At 34.2% G+C, this 17,151-nt stretch overlaps 1 protein-coding gene across 8 annotated transcripts in view; it reads right to left on the bottom strand.

The window, feature by feature from the left end:
• Nucleotides 1-16,445, bottom strand: part of LOC123532094 (uncharacterized) — an 84,586-nt gene extending 68,141 nt beyond the window's left edge. For 4 of the 8 annotated variants that reach the window (XM_053517777.1, XM_053517773.1, XM_053517778.1 and 1 more), the window contains exon 1: nt 473-637. The gene's annotated coding sequence lies outside the window, so the exon portion shown is untranslated. Of the gene's footprint in view, nt 1-472; nt 638-9,405; nt 9,535-16,424 lie in introns of those variants that run through there. The other 4 variants (XM_053517775.1, XM_053517774.1, XM_053517780.1 and 1 more) reach the window with 4 other exon arrangements.
• Between the last annotated feature and the right edge of the window lie 706 nt (nt 16,446-17,151).

Raw genomic sequence — 17,151 nt, 5'->3', positions numbered from 1 at the left:
AGAAATGGTTACAATTTGTTCTTAAAAAGACGTGGTCTTATGAACAACTTTGACTGTACTGATTTAAGTCTATAAAGATAACAAATAAGGTCATATTATCAAACAAAAGCTTTCCACGCTCTAATAATTTATCTCAATAAACTGTATAACTTAAGTCCAAAATATTTAAAAGGTTGTAACTGAAAGATAGTTAATTTAAAGCGCCAAGTGAAGATGTGACCGTGTTGCGTACGAACTGTACTAGAGATCAGCTCACATTTATTTGACTTTTTGTATATAATTGTGTTCGCAAAATATTATATGACTATGTTTTACTCAAATGAAAAAGTACCCCTGAATAATATACCGAAAAACTTGCCAACTTGATTTAAACCTAAATGAAACATACCTTTTCAATACATACAAAGTTCTCTACTTTTTAAACGATTTCATTAACGGAATTGTTCATTTAAAATAAAGTAAAATAACAAACCTGCATATACGACTGTATAGTCCTTTAGTTCACATATTAACAGTAAAATCCTGAATTTATATGATCCTCCTGTGCGATTTCACTAAAGGTCAACGCGTTGTGATCCTTGATAAATCAAAACACCAATAACCAATAATATGTGCTGAAAACGCTATGAACTTCACTGAAGCACGTTATAACGAAAAGTATATCTCTACCGAAGCAGTCAGGTTTTATCAAACATTACATAGACAGCGTAGAGCGGCCAATCGGTCTATAAATCTAAGGTGGTAATTTGACAACTGTACATATTACGCAAACGTAGAGGTCTAAATCTTATCTATTTGAAGCGCATTTACTAGCAAATTGTAGCAATATCTGGACAGGTTTTGAAAATATGTTAATCATTTTTTTATCCAACCGGCGTATGCGTGACATTGCATCTATGTATTCCGAAAATCTCCAAATTACATTATTATTAATTAGACAAAACTAAAAAGCAATTTTGATATGAAAAATGAGCCAACAGTAACTTGTGAACTTAAATGTCAAATAACTTCGCTTTGCATTTTCTACGGGAAGAACAAATGTTATTTTTCGTATAATAAAATTAAGGACGGCCTTATGTATGAGTCATTCAAAAACAAACAGAGACAAAACATCGTCATTCGAACAAATTCTTTCAAATACTGACGTCAAAATTTCTAAAAGTAATTAAACGTTAGTTTAAACTATTTTGTTCTGATGGTAAAGTACAATCTGAATCAACATGACTTTGGGATCATGGAGTCCATTCAACATATGTGTAATAGAGTTCCGCTTAAGCCGGTGCTAGGGGGCTTGAGAGGTGTTGCACATTTCATTACCTCTCATGAACTGACTCAGTCAAACCGAGTCTGCTATTGTTCTTCTTGTTTGCATTCTATGCTTCCAAAGGATCTTTTTTATTTTTTTACAGATTTTATTATCTATGATTTTTCACTGAATTTAACGATATTTTTAAAAAAGCAATGAAATGTATTTTTAGCGGGCGGTGAATGAAAATTAAAGGTGGGCGGGTCTTTTTTACTGTTCTATTTAGATGAAGAAAAGATCGATATCCTGACATGTTTTGATTTTCAGATACTCATGGAAAGCAAACATCTCATTTTTGCAGCAAGCTAACGTAAAATATAAATATCAGAACTGAATGTTTTGTGCGCTTAAACGGGTATACAGCGGTACTTCTTGAAAAAATTCTAAGAACTGCAAGCGCGATTCATGGAATTTCAAGACGTATTTTTGGGCATGTTTATTATTATTCATTGGTAAAAAAATACTACCAGGTCATAGGCCAGTTCGCCCAACAACTTGTAGGAAGAAGTTAATGAATAGAAGAAAGACATAAACATAAAGAGATCATATGGACTCCTTTACCATAACAATTGTTTTTATGAACAGGAAACGAAGCTTGAATTCAATAGCAAAATATTTGAAAAGTCATTGAAACTATGATCCATCCGTATTTTGTACCGATGACAAAACAATTTATGCACATTTGATGTGCGTATCGGAATAAACATTATCAGTACAATCATACGTCCTTGGGCGTATTGACATTTATGTGGGAACTACATTTTATTTCACAAATATCACACAATTAAGTGGTAATTGTGATAATACTGTGTTAGACACACGCCTGTCAATTATATAAAATGCACAACAATCATGCACGAAATGTTAAATTTAATGTTTCAAGGCTTCGTTCAAATGGCTATTTCTTGGTTTCGTTAAGCGAGTTTTATTATGTGGATGTTTAATTCTAAATGTACAATTAACGAGGGCATGCTTTCTCGAAGCCTTGTGTTCAATGTAGTGTGTTTTGAAAAAGTAAAATAACTGAAAACTAGTCCCCTACGAGAAACAGAGATTTAACTAAAGAGGTATTTTAATTTTCGGCACTAGATGAAATATTACACAGTCCCACTATACGCAGACGAAATTCCGTTTAAACTCCATTACAGGAATCTATTAAGTCTAATTCTAATAAGTAAAAGCATTTTACGAAAACATATGTCACGAAAATATATCACCTATTTCATCAAAGTAGTGCTTTCTTCAAATAGCAGTTTGAATGGCGTGTTTTGGAAAAAGGAGTTTCATAAAAAGTATGCTTTAAGACCGTATATATGGCCGTGGGGATAAGTTATGATACTCGTAATTCAATCACTATAAAGAGAAAGAGAGGGCCGGGCTAGTGAAGGCCGTGGTTCAAAACCCATTAGGACAGTTAATAAGCCATTGGCCATGTTCTGGTCATGTGACCTTGACTTCTGGCCTACTGACACCAAAATCAATAAGGATCATCTACTCTGCAAGTATAATCTTCTTATGAAGTTTCAATGTCCTGGGTCAAGTGGTTCACAAGTTATTGATCAGAATCGGTTATCTATATTTAAGCCTCTATGACCTTGACCTTTGACTTACTAATCCCAAAATCAATAGAATCCAATCATCCTCTGAAGTTTCAATGTTCTATGTCAAGTAATTCTCAAGTTATTGATCGTCATCAGTCCCTGTAACCTTGACCTTTAATGGGATGACCCCAAAAAACAATACGGATCATCAACTCCATAAGCCTTATCTTTCTATGGAGTTTGAAGGTTCTCTCATGTTATTGATCGGAAATGAAGTGTGACAAACGGTCTGACAGGGCAAAAACAATAAGTCGCCCCCCCCCCCCCCCCCCCCCCCACCCTTCCCAGAGAGGGGAGGGCGAGACATAATTCTCCTTGATGGTATATCATAAAAATGTCTTATAATGTCAAAAGTTTCTGTACACTAAGGTCAGTATTAATGTTAAGTGATACCACTTAAGTGAACAGAGAGTATAGTTATAGAACAAACGGAGCAATACTATATCAAATTTTCAATGACAAATAGTGCATTAATTTAACAATGGAATGTACACTGTGGAACTTTAACCCGTTTCTCGTTGGTACATGTATCTGTGAATAAATCCTGCTATTCATACAGGGTAAAATTAAAAGCACTCCGTCACTTCTTTTTAGAATAAATTTCCTCGAATATCTTTTAGCTGAGGAAAAATTACTTTTTTGTCTCTGAAGCTCTATACAATTCAAGACACCAGCTAGAATGCGTTTACGTAACAATAATATAAACAACATTGAGTATCTTGAATACACAAATTACGGGGGGAAGTTATCAAGCTTAGCAATGACGTATAGGAACAACCTTGTATCTTAAGCAATCTGCATTTATTAGCATCATTGTCTGGGATGAACACCTTTAAAGACAAACCTGATCAGAAATTTTTAATCTGCCAACATAGATTCTCAGATTAATCTGTATCCTAGAGCTCAACATCTGTTGATTTTCAGCGTTACGTTTTCAAATGCTCTGAAAATCCCAGTAAGGTTGAAAACACCTTTTACCAATGATTGATTTCAAGTCAGACTATGCTCTGTCACTGAAGTTTATCGATACATCATTGCCATGATTCAAAGTTCTGACGATGTAACTAGGTTTTAATATATTTCGATTTAAGTCGCAAGGTAACTGTCCTTGCCATTTGATCCCAAAAATGGTCATTTACCCACCACAGGCAGTCATCCAATAAAAATAAGAGGACTAAGGTTCAATTTTCATCTAATGTTTGGCAAACCTTTCCAGCCCCAAGGTAACTGTTAACTTGAACGTTGACCTACCGGTCCCAATATAGTAGGGGTCTTTTGCTAAGCAAAGACAGTCAAGATAGTAGTGGTCTAGAGCCATCTGAGAAGATTTAAGGCTGTGAAAATCGTAATATTTAAGCACGTCTGTGGTAATAATTATTACAAATCAAAGGTAAAAATCATACATTTAGGAGACAGAGAACCTGTTCTGTCTTTTTGAAAGAAATCATCATTATAATATGTGTCATCTTCAGTCTTTTAAATTCCCTACTGATTACAATGTAACCTAACATTTTACCCAACAAGAGTACATTGTGAACTTTGAACGTTACATTTATCTCCTTCATACAAACAGAAAAAGACAATAGATAAGCTTGAAGTAACTCGTCAAATTGAATTATTGAATAGACGTTACTTTTTTAGAGTTTTAGATCTGGCATTGTTTTCTCTTATTTCCTAGGGTCAATATTAAATATCCATCTGAAGCCCAGGCTTAGTAACAGAAATGACGAAAGGGAAAAGATCTTTAACTACGTTTTATTAGACAGAAATAAACGTATACATGTATTAAAACTGCTGGGAAATCAAAGCGTCCAGTAAACAAAGACTAATGTAATAAACGCAGTTTTCTGTCTTACGCAAATACAAAAGGAGAAATAGATATATTTCCGACGAGAAAATTGAAGGGTCCAAAGGGGAGAAAACGATATGGACATACTGGCATAGTAGCAGACTTCACTTAAAGAAACAAAATGTCAGTAACATTTCCCGTGTCTGATTATGATGTCACGAATTCATATATTTTCAACAAGATTTAGTTATAAACCTTTACAGAAGTATAAAGAAAAATACTCTATGATGCGTAAGCAATTTTAAGACAAAAGCTATTGAGTTAATAAATTTTTAATCATCTTTGTTCTACGGGGATATGAATGGAAACTGAAAAATAACGCGTCTCTGTAGAATCAAGACGTAGTGCAGAACGTACACCCATGACGAACATGAACAATTTTGTATTTAGGAAACTATTAAAAACAAAAGAGTTGTATTAATTTTCAGAATAAAGAATTCCCTGTTTTGTTCTAAATGAAAATGCAGTATATAGACTGCGTTCATGAGCTTCTCTCATACGATTTGAGTAGGTAAGGCAAATCAAGTCGCCGGTAACTACATGTGACTTTCTACTTTGTCAGCTGAAAAAAGATATCATATCTTACAGTTATTCTAGGTTCGTTAATTGTAAAATATAAGTATAAAGGTCAGGTACGTACTTGTACAAAACGTTTATACGAAACAATTAGATGTTTGGGAAACGTTATGCAAATTCTCCGAGTGATCGCATAAATGTGGAACTTATTCCTAACATTATCACAAAGGCCTATTATCGCCCGAGCTAACTGTGCCGCGGATAATATATCTGATTACTGAGTCGATACTTATGTTCAAACGTCAGTGTTTCGTAAGCTATGAACATTAACAATTATAAATGCTTGTCTTTTTCCATCTTTTCGAAACTGGTTATGGTATATAATTACTAGAAATATAACTTCTCATTGTGAATGTCTTGTACATAGATATAAATGATCATAAATGTGTACGTTGCGACCTGTTTTGTTTTTGCGATTATGCATCTTTCTACGTCGGTTCTGTGGGGGTGGGCGTGAGGGATGGTGCTCATTTCACTACCTCTCATCAGCAGATAAAATCAAACTGGGACTGCTATTTGTCTATGCTTCTTTACATGATCTTCTGACAGATTCTGTTTAACTAAATGATCTAAGAATATATATATATATATATATATATAGATGCTCAAACTGTTTTTATTCAAGAAATGTAATGACAGCTTTAGGTAGGATCAAACTAGATTGCAAACAGAGTTGGAAGTATTGAATCATTTCGTTGTTATCGATTTGTAAAAGCAGAGGAATTATTCATCACATAGTTTGACATAAAAGACATGTCCCATGGTCTTTTTGATTGTTAATAGAGAATTATGTTGACATTAAGTTCTATAAACCTTTCTGAACCATCTTTATGTCATACTTTAATATAAAGTACCAAACGGCTTTTAATTTTATATAATTACAAACAGAAAAGGAAGCTATCCAAATTGATTTTGTTAATAATAGTATAGTTAGAATATATTTACTTTCAATAGTACATATGAACATATTCAAAAACAGTTAGAAAGAGAGGTAATCATAATGGGCATAAATCGGATACTTTTGTTTCTTAAACCAGCGTATAATATAAAAGTATCAAGTTTATGCAAATTATAAATATCAGTTGTTAAACGGTTGGCTGTTTCAGCTTATTTTCTTTTCCAGCTTTATCTTTTGTAAAATGTTTACCATATACACAAAATCAGCCGCAACACACTATTTTATTATGAACGTGCAGTTTATTAAAAGGTAAAATTTCACACCTACAACTGAACAAAATAATAGCTGTCACACTAGACAGCGGGTTCGACTATTTCTACGTCGGATAGTGTAACAGATTGATATTCGAGAAACTAGAGCTATCATATGAGTAATTGATACCCCTGATGCGGTTGATGACCTTGGACATATCTAAGTTTGAGAATAATAATCTAATAATAGTAGGGAAAGAATCATTGAAATCTAAGTAAAATGGGTGAAAGTTCAATTCAACATTGATGCTAAAGTAAAGGTTTTTTATCATATCATCTCAGCGATGATGAAGAATTACCATTTAAAGATTGAAGCAAATCCTTCAAGTTATTACAGAGAAAACAGAGTTAAAAAAATACAAAGGGACGGATGCCAACGCTCGGTGAATAGAACAGCTCTTCAACATCCATCGTGAAGTCGAGCTAAAACGATTATGTATGCAGAAAAAAAATCGAGCTAAAATATTTTTATGAAAAGTCAAATCTTGATAAACTGTCAATTACAATGATACCATGAAAAGTATGTTACAGTCCCTATTACTGACCAACTCTACATGTTGGCCAACAAACACAATACTTACAATGGACTTTGACCGAATGAAAATAAAAATATAGTTTTGTTTTGAAGTAAATACTGTAATTTTTCAGAACACCTGTTTATCTTTTTATCGCCTGATATAAATCGGATCATATAAATTTGAGTTTATCATAAACATTATACAGTTTTTATTTGGCTTGTCATACCTACCAAAAACTTTGCTTTTACTGTTTCATATGATTCAGTCTGATTGATTTATTTATTTTGTTGGGTTTAACGTCGCACCGACACAATTATAGGTCATATGGCGACTTTCCAGCTTTGATGGTGGAGGAAGACCGCAGGAGCCATCACCAGCGGGTACCTGGAATTCTGTTTGAAGATAATTGTACGTTTTACTGACCGTTAATTTTAAAATATACTCTGTCCCTCTATAATATAAACATGGACTTGCATACGCGTAAATACAAAGACAATTATGTGGGTGACCTGTTAAACTACTGCACTACAGACAAAGTGAGAACGAACACGTATGACTAAAATGTATAACTTTCAAGAGGAACTGATGAAATAAGAAAAAGAAATTGTAATATGTATGCGTATGCGAATACCATGCATAATCCGAGTATGCCACAACGCTTCTGGAGGAATCTGAGCTTATGAAAATTAATGTAGATATGATAACACTAATATGCCTTTCAATAAATTACAGATTTTAAAGGGTAATTTCATTTTACCAAAACTATATCGAGGGCTTGACGCAAAACTATTGTATCTTGTTCTTTATTTATATACTCTTACAATAGTTTTGCACCAAGCCCTCGATATCTACAAGTTCTTTCAGCTTATTTTTTAACATTTTCGTTTTTATCTGCTTTAGGTCGGAATACATAATGATGTTCAAACTGTGCCTTTTTTGGATCGTGGTTGTTAATGATAGTTTAATAGAAGGTCATGAGTCAGTGGCAATGGTATTAAATCATTTCATTATATTTATGTTATACACAGGAAAGAATTATTCATGTTGCAGTTAGACATAAAACATATACTTGAGTAGTTACACAATTTTATGAGGTATAAAAATACCATAGGTAGTTAAATGCATAACTGAACACGATAATATTTTTCTTGTGTACTTAACCATCTTATTCATCTGACACTGAAAATGGACGTAAGGAAGTTTTCGTTGATTTGAATAACCTTTTCGGTTTTCTTCAGTAAGTAAGTAAGTAAGCAAAATAAATGAAATGTGATACGCTGTAATCGTTTACGCGTTTTGAATCTCTGCTCTATATGGAAACGATTTTTCCTCGTCACTTTACCCATCATTAAAGTTTGATACAATACCTGAAACACGATAAAAGCGACAATGCAGTGAATACAAAGAAACTTTAAATAGCAACAAGAGAAAACTCTTAAATAATTTAATTGGAAAAGGACAAAAGAAGAAAATATAAGGGTAGTCGATAAAGGCCAAATAAATTAAATACCAAAGAAACTATTGCTTTCATTGTTCGTAGCCAGTAAAAACAAAAGCTTCTTTCTAGTTTTATGGGCAGAAGAATGCGCCTTGTAACATTTTGAATTGTGTCACATTTAACATGAAGTATGCTGGTTTCGGCTGCATTGCAATTTGCATTACCGATGTTCAAATATACATCTTTGCATCAGAAGTGACAATCAAGACTATGTAAGAGGAAATTTCAGGACAGAGTGCATGTGGTCATCTTAATCAGCTATCTGGGAAATATCTAAACTACAATACAACTTTTACTAGGCAAGGACAAAAAAGTGTGGTCTCCAAATACAATTTAATTTTTGTAAGGAACTAAAGAAATAGAACTAAAGAAATGGTTACAATTTGTTCTTAAATAGACGTGGTCTTTGGACAACTTTGACTGTACTAAACCTAGCAATGTTATTAAGATAACAAATAAGGTCGTCAAATTATCAAACAAAAACTATCCACGCTCTAATAATTTATCTCAAGAAACTGTATAACTTAAGTCCAAAATATTTAAAAGGTTGTAATTGAAAGATAGTTAATATAAAGCGCCAAGTGAAGATGTGACCGTGTTGCGTACGAACTGTACTAAAGATCAACTCATATTTATTTGACTTTTTGTATATAATTTTGTTCGCAAAATATTATATGACTATATGTTTTACTCAAATGAAAACGTACCCCTGAATAATATACCGAAAAACTTGCCAACTTGATCTAAACCTAAATAAAACATACCTTTTCAATACATACAAAGTTCTCTACTTTTTAAACGATTTCATTAATGGAATTGTTCATTTATAATAAAGTAAACTAACAAACCTGTATATACGAATTTATAGTCTCAATTTAAAATTCACATATTAACAGTAAAATCCAGAATCTATATGTAGTGTACACATACTGTGCGATTTCACTAAAAATCGCTGATATAACCAACAATCTGTGAAGAATACGCTATGAACTTGACTGAAGCACGTAATAACGACAAGTATATCATTACCGAAGTACAACTGGGGTTTATCAAACATGACATAGAGCGTCGAGCGACCAATCGACCTATAAATCTAAGGTGATAATATGACAACTGTATATATTACAGGCTTAATAATGTTGGTGAATTATGTTATATAATTATTATTTTATCAAAACCGGCGTACTGCTAGCACATAATCCATCTATTCCAAGAATGTGCAAATCAGATAATTTTAGAAAATTATATGATAAATGATTCTACAGAAGCCAGTTACTACAGTGTTAAATCAAATGAACACATTTTCAACTTTCTGTAGTCATTTGCCAGTTCCATTGCTCATAGCATATCAATGGTACATTTATTACAGTTGACTAAATCCATTACCCAAATCGTCAGCCAGTTTATACGAGTATTAGATAATAGGATGCCCATGGGTAACATGTCGAGCCCGCCAGCTTTCTGGTTGTTGCACATGGCACATCATTTTATCGAGGCATATACTTGTGCCAGAGTATTTAAGACTCTCTCAATCCGTGGCTGAGTTACAGCCCGGACAAGCAAAACAGCACCGAGTTTTGACATTTGACGTCAAAGTATGACCTTGACCTTTAAGCTACCAATCTGGTTCTTGCACGCAACATATCGTGTCATTAAGGCAAACATATGTGCCAAGTTATTTAAGAATCCCTTGATCCATGGATAAGTTACAGGCCGCACAAACTCGGACAGACGGATGCATCAATGTACGCATGCACGGACGCACGTACGCACACACATACACCGAACCGTCATTGTGACAACTATGCCGAGCTCACCTTCAGCGGGCTCGAAAAAAAATAGAGGGGGAATATGACAAAATATATGGATTTTGACACAGAAATCAGCGAAGAAAGACATACTGTTCGTGTGTAAGAATAAAATATATCATATATGTTGCATCAGTATTTATTTCAAATTCATTTTATACCGAACGTTGAGAACGGTTGCAGTATCTTAGAATTGCCCTCGAGTCTACTTCAAAGGAAATACATAAATATACTGAGATCATAAGATGTGCAAGTTATCGACTCCATTAATAAATTATTTTTATATGAACAAGAAACGAAGGTTAATATCAATAGAAAAGATCTGCCAAGTCACTGAAACTATGAGCCATCCGTATTATATACTGATGACAAAATAATTTATACACATTTGATTAAAAAGTAACAGTGCAATCAATCATATGTCCTTGTTGGGCGTATTGACATTTATGTGGGAACTATATTCTATTTCACAAATATCATAAACTTGGGTGGTAATTGTGATAATACCGTGTTAGACACACGCCTGTCAATTATATAAAATGCACAAAAATCATTCACGAAATGTTAAATTTAATGTTTCAAGGCTTCGTTCAAATGGCTATATTTTTGTTTTGTTTCGTTAAGCGAGTTTTAATATGTTGATAGTTAATTCTAAATGTACAATTAACAGGGCTTAATGATATTTCGATCCCTGGGATAATATTTTGTGTTTTGAAAAACTAAAATAACTGAAAAGTAGTCCCCTTACGAGAAATAGCGATTTCACTAAAGGAGTATTTTAATTTTCGAAACTGGAATCAAAACTACATTTTATATTTTATCTATTTTCATCAAAAGAGCACTTTCTTCAAATAGCGGTATAATGGCGTGTTTTGGGAAAAGGAGATGCATAAAAAATATATTTTAGACCATATATATGGCCGTGGGGATAACTTATGATACTCAAAAAGTCAAGCCACTATATATTTTGTCGTTTGCAATGAAACAGAACACCAAAAGAAGTTAAAGATATTCAGATTTTTGTGCCTGTTGAGCACACTTCGCTTAGAAGTGTACATCTGAGACTTTGCATATGAATTATTCAAACAAAAAACATCAGATAGCTTTTTATCCTGAATTGATTTGTCAAATTATGTAGAAAAAATGGCGATAATAGTTTATCACAGACTAAGAAAATGTTTTTGTTTTTTGTATCAGTAACATTTGATTTATATTAACATAATCTTGTGTAAACAGACATTGAGAGGGACAGGACCGGACTCGTGAAAGCCGTGGTTAAAAACCCATCAGAACAGTTAAAAGGCCACAGGTGACACCTGATATAATGTCTTAGTTTCTAAAATGGAGGAAAGCAAAGAATCAGATGTCAAACCCGGATGCATGACTGTGCCTCCGGCGAAGATACTGAGTATCACTCGATTTGGAGCTAATCGAGTTTATAAACAAGAGCTGTCTCAGCAACGCTCGACTATTCAACAGCCTTGTCAAGTGCAAAAAGAGGTACAATTTTGTGAAGTGCAAAGTAGGGTTATGAAACCTGTGCAATGCATGTCAGATTATCACAGTGAAAAAGTGTGTGAAATTTCAATCCATTCCCATTAGTAGGTACTGAAATACCAGCTTACATACAAAATCTTAACCAAAAACTGCTAAGTCGAAAAAGGGGCATAATTTTGTAAAAATGCAAAGTAGAGTTATGAAACCTGTGTACTTCATGTCAGATTACCACAATGAATAAGTGTGTGAACTTGTAATACATTCCCTTCTATGGGTGCTGAGATACCAGCATACATACAAAACCTTAACCAAAATTTGCTAAGTTATATTTAGTTATATACATTCAAGGAAGTAAAAAGAAAAATGCTCTGTTGTGCGCAAGAAATGCTAAATTTCAAAGAACTTGACTACATTTGTTAAAATAGCTCTCAATGGTCAATGTGCAAAGTTGCACATCAATATTTTAACCAATGAAATCCGGTTTTATTAAAAGATAAATTTCAATTGCAAAATAGATTGCCCTGTCATCCACTATGTTCAGTCGTGCTTAAGGTGCCGATAATAGGACAGTTTACTCTAACATCTTTGTGATACGGGGATGTGAATGGTATCTGAAAACAGAATGTGTCTTTGTAGAATCAATACTTAGTGCAGAAAGTACACCCATGACGAACATGAATACATTTTGCATTTCGGAAATTACTTAAAAAGCAAAAGAGTAGTACTAATCTTCGGAATAAAAGAATTCTCTGTTTTGTACTAAATGAAATTGCTACATAATGTATATATGGACTGCGTTTGTGAGCTTCTCTTATACAATTTGAGTAGGTAAGGCAATTCAAGTCGTCGGTAACTATACTAGTATGCGACTTTAACCGAAGTATATATGGATGGCACAATGATTATTTAATATATAAGTATATTTCATCTACATGTTACTTCCAACAATCATTTGCGATTATGACTGGAAGGCGCTTGTCTGGGCAGTGTTAAAAAATGAGAAAACTCATTAGGTGCAAAGAATAAAAATTACTACAGGTGCTAAGTTAAAAACATAGTGAAGGAAGTTACTGCAGATGTACAGTAGCCAGCCGCTCAGCAAATATGTTGAGGCTGGGGCTGGACTGTACATAGTGAGGAAGGTCATTCCATAGTCTGATTGTACGGGGGAAGAAGGAGTTCATGTGGTACTGAGTACGAGACTGTGGAATTAGGTAGTTAAGATTTCTGGTCGGCGTTAGATGGTTAAATTTTGTAAAAATAGATGAGAGAAGATTGTACGCGCCGTTGTTCTAAAGTTTGCCAGTTTAGGGTGTTAATCATTTGGGTTACACTGCTTGTATAATTATAGTCGTTAAAGATAAACCGTGCAGCTGATCTTTGCACTTTTTCGACTTTGTATGAGAGGGACTTTTGCCAGGGGTGCCAGATGGATGAGCAATACTCGAGTTGTGGACGGACATAGGTGTTATAGGCTTTCTCTTTGACCTTTTTGTTTGTTGTCTAAACATTTCTTTTGATGAATTTAAGAGAGTTGTTTGCTTTAGAGGAAATAGTATTAATATGTTCAGACCAGTTTAAGTCTTTAGTTAGTGTAACACCTAAGTATTTAGCGGTATCGGTAGATTTCAGTTCCTTGTCATGCAGGGTGTAGGGAAACATGACAGGGTTTCGTTTGCGAGTAATTCTCAGCACCTCACACTTGTCTGGATTAAATTCCATTGACCAGTCCCGTTCCCACTTTTCAAGGGCGTACAAATCTTTTTGTAGTGTTTGGGCATCAGATGAGGACTTGACTGTAAGGTATACTATGGTATCATCTGCAAACAATCTTGCCTTACTTCTAATAGAATCTGGTAGGTCATTAATGTAAGTCAGGAAGAGACAGGGCCCTAGGACAGATCCCTGAGGGACACCGGACAGGACAGGCAAGGTGTCAGAAGTGCAGCCGTCTACAACTACACTTTGGGTTCGGCCCTTCAAAAATGACTTTATCCACTGTGATACCAGAGGGTGGACACCCAGCTCATTAAGTTTAAATATCAGTTTATTGTGATCAACCTTGTCGAATGCTTTGCTAAAATCCATTACTATTACATCTGTTTGTTGACCTTGCTCAAGGTTGTCGTAAACTTCTTGTGTAAAGCTGATCAGTTGTGATTCACAGCTATGCTTAGATCTGAAGCCATGCTGGTACTGGCTTAGGAGGTCATTAGTGTCAAAATGTGTCATGATGTTGGAGACTAGAATGTGTTCCAATAATTTGGAAGCTATGCAGGTGAGAGATATTTGCCTGTAGTTACTGGCCTTGGATTTCGGGCCTTTTTTATACACAGGGGCGACAACTGCACTTCTCCAATCTGGCGGGACACAGCCAGTTTCCAGGGATGACCTAAATATAATTGTAAGGATAGGCGCTATCTCGTGGTGTAGCTCTTTTAGAACTCTTGGTGAGAGTTCATCTGGGCCAGAGGCTTTGTTTGGAGAGGGCCCCTGCAGGAGTTTATCAACACCCTCTTCTGTAATGGAGATCATGGGCATATTGGGTGCTGAAGTGTTTGTAGTAACTTTTTTGCAGAGTTGCTTCAAACTGAGTGGTTGTGGTTTTGAGAAGACCGACTCAAATTGCCTATTTAGTATATTGGCCTTGGTGGCAGGGTCAGTATATGTTAGACCCTTAAGAGGTGCTACACCACAATTTTCTGTTTTCTTATGTTTTATGAAGGAATAGAATTTCTTATTTTTACCTGGTTGTGACTGATTCTAGGTAAGACCAGTACGAGTTCCTTAGCTGTTTTTGGATGCTATATTTAAGGTCTTTGAAAGTGTTACTTTTGCATGTTTTTTTTTCTTGTTGTTATTGTTGTTGTTGTTGTTGTTGTGTGTATGTGTGTGCGTGCGTGCGTGCGTGTGTGTGTGTGTGTGTGTGTGTGTGTTCCAAAGCGGTAATTGTATATAATTACAAGAAATATAACTTATCAGTGTAAATGAAAGCATCAACTTATCATAAAAGTGTATGTTGCTCTCCGTTCTTTTTTTTTTTTTGCGAATACAGGGTTCATACAATTCTAGGGGATGTGAGAGCAGATCAAATCAAGCCAAGACTGCTATTTGTTCTACGCTTCTATGCATGATCTTCTAACAGATTTTATTAAACTAAATGATCTAAGAATATACGGATGAGTAAACTGTGACTTTGAAATCAAGAAATTTAATAGTGTCTTAAGTTTGGATCAAAATATATTGCCAAGCGTGTAAATAGTATTGAATCATTTCGTTATAATCAAGGTATTCAAGGAGAAGAATTATTTATCACGTAGTTTGATATAAAAATATCAACTTTTCATACACGCTTGAGATGGTACATTGTATAGATTTTTATGAGATAAAAAAATGCTTCAGGTACTATACTGCATAACTGAACACAGTATCGAGTTTCAGAATGTTTAAATTGTGCACTAAACTTTCTCGGTTTTGATACATTTGTAAACAGATTTTATTTTGACGTAAACTAAAACAATCGTGCGTAAGTGTCAATCGACGATCTAATGCCATTAACACAAGGTATGGGGGACCTTTCACTACCCCATCCGAGACATAAATAAAACTCTCAGGTGTCACATTAAATATGAAGGACATTGAACATGACTGCAGCGCAATGTGCATACCCGATGTGCAAATATTCATGTAAAAAGCAAACATGCACTGACATTGTTATCAGAGGAAGTGATAAATGAGGAGGTTAAAGGAGAAATTCAAGGGCATGGTGCATGGGAACAAAAGTAATAAAGAAATACCCAAACTGTCACTTTAAGCTTAAGGAATACTACACGCGGTCAACTAATATAAAAAAATAAACTGATAATTTATCTCCATAACCTATAAAACTTACAAGTATATCGAAATAGTTTAAAAGGTTTTGACCGGCTTATCTTTATATACAAATGTAAATGTATAACTTTTAATTGTTGTACTAAATTTCGCAAAATATTTACAAAAATAAATGAAAACAGAATGAACCGCAAGAAAAATATAGAAGAGGACTGAAACCTATCTTAATATACATTATCAAACTACTAACTGTATTACTGCTATAATGGTTTTATTTACTTAATAGTTATTGTTAAAGATAAGAAAATTGCATACCTGTGTATAAGTATTATTGACACATAATTTCCATGTTAAACTATATTATCCTGAAATTGTATGAAGTATATTCATTTTGTACGGCGATAAACTGAAAATATAATGATGTTAAACTTACACCATGAACTGCACTGAAGCACGTTATAACGACAACTATACAATTGCGCTTTATCAGTTGTATTAGGCGTAGTTCGGTGAGTCGATCTATAGATGGAAGGGGGTAATTTGACTACACGCAGGCTAAATCTTATTTACTTTAATCGCACTTACTGGCGAGTTATGTTTTTGTAATATCTTGACAGATTTTTTAAACAATATGTTAAATATTTTCCGAGTCTAACCAGCGTATGTGTTTTCAGAATTGCTAGGCATGCATTTTTCAAATATCTCTAAAAATAAAATTTTGAAACTCCTACCTTTGTCTCCCACCAAAGTGTTTCTAATCTTTAGAAATCTGTTAACTATGGTCATCTTATTTACTAATTCTTCTTCAGCAGACACAACTCTTTCAAAGGATACCAAAAAAGCAAGAGGTCACCAGGCATCGAAATGTTATCTATTTGTGGATCGGATACCTTAAGTCAGGGATTTCAGGACGACTCCTTTTTCAATGTCACGAATGTCTTTCTACAGTATGACTGAGTCAGCAATATTGAAAATTCGTCTGTGATAAATGGGACAGACATTTCCTGTTCCAGTAAGATACCAACAAAGTTTCTTCATAGACGTAATACAAACGGTCAAATATATCTTTTTTTCCGCACAGAACAAAAATTTCAAATAAAAAAAAGGTATTATGTAAAACATAGAAATAGTGAGTATATCCAATCTCTCTCTGCTAAGTAAAAACATTATTGGTTACATATTTTATATACTGCAAAACATTAACCTAATGCTCTAAAAACAGGGCAAACACCATCAATTACCCGAATGTGCTACCAGAGCTTTATAAAATCGTCTTAAAATAGAAAGAAGGGAAATAAAACATTTGCTAATGCCAGTTATATGGAAGTTGTTCATTCAAGGCACAAAGATCATTTATCAATGCCAAGTAATTTGATTTGTAGAGATACCTCTAAAATAAAAACTCTTGTGGCAGAACTGGCAATTCAACACTCCAACAACAGAATGCTCTTTGTATTA

This window comes from Mercenaria mercenaria, chromosome 11 (assembly GCF_021730395.1).
Source record: "Mercenaria mercenaria strain notata chromosome 11, MADL_Memer_1, whole genome shotgun sequence".
NCBI lineage: Eukaryota > Metazoa > Mollusca > Bivalvia > Venerida > Veneridae > Mercenaria > Mercenaria mercenaria.
The sequence above is the reverse complement of the archived record's forward strand: the minus strand, read 5'-3'. Positions and strand labels throughout refer to the sequence as shown.